Consider the following 6,000-nt stretch of genomic DNA (forward strand, 5'->3'; position numbering starts at 1 on the left):
TCGTAACTAAGTGAGAATATTTTCTAAGAAATTTCCGATCCGGAATGCACCTTTGCCTGCTCAACCGTTCGCCGGGAAACGCCGCATCGCGCTGCAACTCGCGCTTCGTTCAAGCCGCGCCGGGCCCTGCGCGCGGGCTCTCAGCGACAAGGCGCATCTTCACCCATATACCTAGCACTGAAAACGGTTTCAAGGTCATATTTACGCGACCCCTAGCTGAGCGGTGAACGAGGGGTCATATCTACGGTGATTGGTTGAAAGTCCAATAATCACAGCGCGCGTTACACGTCCAAAAGAGGCGCCAGAACTTCCCGGACACCCTGCTCGCGCACCGGGAGATCGCTCCGGTTTCGCTCATGCGGTCACCATTTCTCCCACGTGGACGCAGCTGAATCCTTAGAGACCAGCGGCCGGCGGCCAGCTTGAAAACCCGCCGAGAAGCACGAGTGTGGCCGTATCATGACCACGGGCATCGCCATCATGTCGGTCTGTGTTTGTGTTAGGCACTTTTTTGGAGCGATAAAAGAAGAAAGCAAATATACAGTTGTTATTAAGTCTTTGGCACTCGATAGTAAAAGTTATAACACGAACGCAAAATGCTTGCCTACTAGATTATGACATGACTTGAATTTGTCAGACGCAATGTTAGCTTTTCAGAACAAAAACAAGATGTGTGAAAAAATAACTAATTTGTGATCACCGGAAGCGAATTTTGCCGTGTGGCCACTGGTTAAAAACAACTGAAAAGTGTTAGCACGGATTTTAGACTTCAGTTAACTTCCCGGAGTCGGAGTCGAGGCAGCTGGACCGACTCCGACTCCGACTCCTGGCTGCTTGCCACGACTCCGGGCGACTCCGACTTCGACTCCGACTCCGAAACCCTGCCGCTCACGCCCTCCTGGTGGGCGCCACTCTCTTCGTCTAGCATCATTTGGTCTAGTGCCTTTTGAGCTAGTGCAATTGGTCTAGTGCTTCAGCTGGTCTAGCGCCAGTTTGGCTAGTTTCGTTTGAGCTAGTGCCAAAGTGCCATTCATTTGAGCTAGTGCCTTTGGTCTAGTGCCGTAATTTCGTCTAGCTTTCAGCAGACTCATTTCCATGATGGAGGTGTATTATCATGCTTGGCACAATAATTAGACTCACGAGGAAAAGATTTTGCGGTTATTTTATTTTCTTACAGAACTTCACGAGGCAGCTTTCATTCCTTTTCTGTTTCGACTGAAGCGAGGTAAATTTGTTGTGTGATAGACGCAAATTACGGGTTATCGGCTGTAGCTATGGAAATTTTTAAGTCATCAAGGGGTGGGGACAAATTAAGCTTCGAAGGTTTTGTCTACCGAAAGAATACTTCAAATATTACCACTCAAAATTGGCGATGCGAAAACAAAGGATGTAAAGGATCTGTTTCAACATCATTACGATATCATACCGAAAGACAAGTTGTTACTAGGCAAATTCACAACCACCCCCCAGTTCCGGCAAGAGTTGAAGTTGTTTCGGCATTGGACAAAGCCATGGAACAGGCAGAAACGTCAAATTTGCGTCCAAGAAGAATTTTTTTGTATGTTGGTGACCTTAAGCCCTAGTGTAAAGACAAAGAAACCAGACTGACCTCCAGATGATGTGAAGACGATGCTGTAGTCGACGATGATGAGGAGAAGACGACGAAGAGAGGACGACGAAGAGAAGTGTGCACAAATTTTCGGCCCTAGGCCATCCTCAGGTGATGAGAGGGGAGGTAGAGGTAAGGAGGGGGAGGAAGACCACCTCCGACGGTCGCCGCGGCGAGGCACCAACTGACGCCCGACGGAGGTTTGAAATGACACCAGTTGGCGCGCGAGGTGACCTGCAGCGCCACCTGTCTCGGTAGGCCATCTGTCGGTCACCGTTCGGACTGGCAACTCCTTCAGCCGCCGGTTATAATATCGGCCATGATGTGGTTTGGGTGTTCAGCGATGGTCTGCGGTCTCGAATAAATAGCGATTCTGCGATTTTCCTGTTTGGGCCGTCTTTGCATACCGTCAAGATGTTGATGCGGAAGCAGTTGGTGATGTCTGTTTGTTCGTTTGGGTGGCAGGTAGTCATGTGGTCGCCGAGGGGAGTGTCCGGGTTTCTGTGCCGCGCGTCTCGGAGGTGCTCGTTAAATCTCAGTCGCACGCTTCGTCTTGTCTCTCCGATATAAATATTCCGCGTCTTTACTTTTTCACACAGCTCACAGGCTATCTCATAGACCACATTTTTTGTGTGACACCTGCCACCCAGACCGCTCATACAAGTCGCGCATTTGCGACCCCCTCCAGGGCAGGGGGGCGGTTCCAGAGCGGAGCGCACTAGGCTCTTTTTGAGGCTATTGTCGTTTTTCCACGCCACTTGGAATGCCAGCCCTGACGCCCGGACTGTGCCCTGGATTTTGTGAGCGAGCGAGTCATCGATGAATGGCAGTGAGATGAATGTTCGGTCATCTTGGCGCCGCCGCGCCCGGCTCTGTTCGGTCTGCCTTTCCCGAGGTATCGACATCACCTGGGCCGTAGAGGAACGAACCAGACGCGGCGGGTAACCGTTTGAGATGAACAGATCTGTCACCTTGGCGACACTCCGGTCCCTTGCGGCGGGGTCAGATGACAAACGCACCGCTCGTTTCAGCTGTGCCTTCAGCACAGACTTTTTCATCTGAGCGGGATGAGCAGAGTTACTGGTGTCATTTCAAACCTCCGTCGGGCGTCAGTTGGTGCCTCGCCGCGGCGACCGTCGGAGGTGGTCTTCCTCCCCCTCCTTACCTCTACCTCCCCTCTCATCACCTGAGGATGGCCTAGGGCCGAAAATTTGTGCACACTTCTCTTCGTCGTCCTCTCTTCGTCGTCTTCTCCTCATCATCGTCGACTACAGCATCGTCTTCACATCATCTGGAGGTCAGTCTGGTTTCTTTGTCTTTACACTAGGGCTTAAGGTCACCAACATACAAATATTCAAGTTGAAACAATGCCCTACATCCAAGAGGCGTTCCGACAATTAAACAAGGTCCAAGAAGAATTATAAGTGATATGAATTTGAGTAGAGAAGACACAACAGAAGCTCCAACTAGAAAGGCAATTTCGCAACGTATCCAAAGAAAACGAAAACATTCAGAAATCGGACATGAAGTAGCGCCACTCAACAGGTCAGGCATTATAATTCCAGAGAAGTACAAAACGACAAAACGGGGAGAAGAAGAGCATCGTTTCCTGCTGTATGACAATGAAGATGATGGAAACGACAGACTGATAGTCTTTTCTTCCGAAGTCATGCTAGACGAATTAAGCAAAAATAACATTTGGATGATGGACGGAACATTCAAAGTGGCACCTACTTTATTTCTTCAGTTATATACCATACATGTTATCATTGGCGGGCCAAATGGACACGTCTTTCCTTGCATTTATGCCCTTTTGCCCAACAAAACTACTCAAACATATATAAAGCTTTTCCAAATTTTAAAGGATGCTCGCCCAAATCTTGCGACTCATCTTTGCATCATGGACTTTGAGTTAGCTAGTAAGCGCGCTTTGTTAACTGAATTTCCTCAAGTGAGTGTAGCAGGCTGTTTCTTTCATTTAACTCAAGCGGTTTGGCGGAAAGTTCAGGGAGCTGGCCTAACGGAAAATTGCATTTCTCAACCGGAAGTTCGAGAAGCGGTGAAATCCCTCTGCGCTCTTGCCTTCCTTGACGTTGAAAATGTGAACGAAGCTTTTGAACAACTTCAAGAATATGTCGAGCAAATTGCCATCGAGGGATTAACAGACCTTTATGATTACTTTGAGGACACATGTATAGGAAGGCAAGGGCGCAGAGGGGTTCGCCGAAACCCCCAAATTCCAAAAGAAATGTGGAATGTTAAGGAAAGGACCATATCTGGCATACCCCGAACAACCAACAAGCTTGAGGGATGGCATCGGGGGAACGGGGCGAACGGGGCGCACGATACCCATACTCCAGGTGCAGAGGCGAGCAGTTGCTTCTTGCGAGGGGTGCGGAGTTGAAGCCGGAGTCGGAGCCGCCAGGAGTCGTAGCAACGAGCCAGGAGTCGGAGTCGGAGTCGGTCAGGAGCCCGCAGTGGAAGTCGGAACCGGAGTCGGAACAGCACCACCAAACTCCGAAACTCTGGCAGGGGTTCGGAGACGGAGTCGCCCGGAGTCATGGCAACGAGACAGGAGTCTGAGTCGGTTTGGAGCCTGGGGTCGGAGTCGGAGTCGGATTCGGCGCCACCACGACTCTGCTTGCCCTGCCCTGCTTCTTACTTCTTACTGCAACTCTCTAACCCTGCTTCTTACCGTACATAAATTAGGATTAGCCATTGCACGACTGACGAGCCGACCCGCTGCTAACGAAGCGACGGGTAGGTACGCCTCGGGAGATGAAGCTTCACAGAAGATTTTGCGCACAAGTGCGCAGCTTGCTTTCAGGTTCCCTTACGCAGAATTGAACACAGATTTATTCCGCCAAAAACTAAATGGAGGTCGATGGAGATCTTTTTGTATGTCCAATGAAACATAAACGTAATAAAATCACTGACAAAACCTGAGTCAAAGCCGTTCGAATTAAAGTCAGACACCGAAGCACCCTCCAAAATGTGTATAGAACACAAGTCATTGCTGACGCTGAAGCTGATACTTCTGTAACATAAAATCCCGACCTCAAACTAACACCGGCCAAATTGCCCCACCCCACCCCCACCTCCGGCCAAACAACACTGCTAGCTGGGTAATTTTACCGCTGTGCAGACCTTTGTAATAGGTCACGATTTCAATATAGGTAGTTACTCTATCATTTCAGGTTTACTGTCCAGGAACGTAAAATGAATGAGACACCTGCCAGCATTGAGAAAGTGCAGAAAGGTGTCGTCAATTTTAAGATATATCGCTTTCTAAAAAAACGACCAAATTTCCCCGCTCTCCCCTACACAATTTGACTTTTGATGACTTTGGTGACCTGACTTTTGACCTGAACTAAAAATGAAAGAAGTATTTCAGTCATTATTTTTTACGCTCTTTCGAATATCGGTTACCGCGTGTCGCTACGTGGCCCAGGAGCCGAGTTATACGAATTAGATCAGCTCGACCTTGACCGCCGCCGGGTCAGGACGCGACCGCGCGCGCTCCGCGAGCCGGGTGAGCAGTGAGCGAGCCGAGCGTGTTGTGTCGCGCCAGTCGCCACACACAGTTGAAACCGCAGAGACAGTGACTCATCGTCAGTGACTGTGCCAGTGAGCAACCGGTAACAAGAGAATGGAGGACGCGGAGATGAAAGCCAAGTTTTGGGACACCATTAAGGATCCGGACACTGCAGCCGTGCTGGAGGCCGTACTCGCTCCTATCGTCGCCGCGGCCGTCAGGGCGGCGATGGAGAGCAAGGAAGAGGAGATCGCCGTGCTGAGAGGAGCATAATGAGACGAAGGCGAAGCTGGACGACTTGGAGCAGTATTCTCGCAAGAACTGCGTGAACATCTCCGGCGTCCCCGAGACGGCGAGTGAAACCACTTCACAGCTGGTGCGAGATCTGAGCAAGATCATCAACGTCGATATCAGCCCGACGGACATGGACGCCTGCCATCGCATCGGGCGTCAGACCGCTGGAAAACCCCGCACGATCATCGTGAAGTTCGCCCGGTTCGACCAGCGCCAGGAGCTGTTCGCGGCACGCAGGCAGCTGCGAGAAGTGGCGGCGCCAGCCGGGGGACGTTTCACGGCCAAGCAGCTGGAGAAGATTTTTGTCAGTGATAACCTGACTCAGCACCGACAGTCGATACTCTACGCAGCCCGCCAGCTGAGACGGAAGGGGAAACTGTTCGTGGAATGGAGCGATGTCGGCCAACTGAAGGTTCGTGTTACCAGGGGTGGTGACACTAAGCACATCACCTCCTTCGACGACCTGCGCAACCTGGCGGGAAGCGACCCCGACCTGCCGTGCGCCGAGTCCGTCGCCCGCCCTGCGGCTGCCGCTGCCGACGCCGTCGCATCTGTGCCGGCC

General features: G+C 51.2%; 1 long non-coding RNA gene across 1 annotated transcript; it reads left to right on the forward strand.

The window, feature by feature from the left end:
- Positions 1 to 905: 905 nt before the first annotated feature.
- On the forward strand, positions 906 to 3,391 carry LOC122388675. The gene is made up of 2 exons (XR_006257846.1): positions 906 to 1,539; positions 3,016 to 3,391. It is a non-coding gene; the product is annotated as an uncharacterized LOC122388675 (long non-coding RNA).
- The last annotated feature ends 2,609 nt before the right edge of the window (positions 3,392 to 6,000 follow it).

The sequence above is a fragment of the Amphibalanus amphitrite genome, unplaced genomic scaffold (assembly GCF_019059575.1).
Source record: "Amphibalanus amphitrite isolate SeventyFive unplaced genomic scaffold, NRLGWU_Aamphi_draft 000331F_arrow, whole genome shotgun sequence".
NCBI classification, from domain to species: Eukaryota; Metazoa; Arthropoda; class Thecostraca; order Balanomorpha; family Balanidae; genus Amphibalanus; species Amphibalanus amphitrite.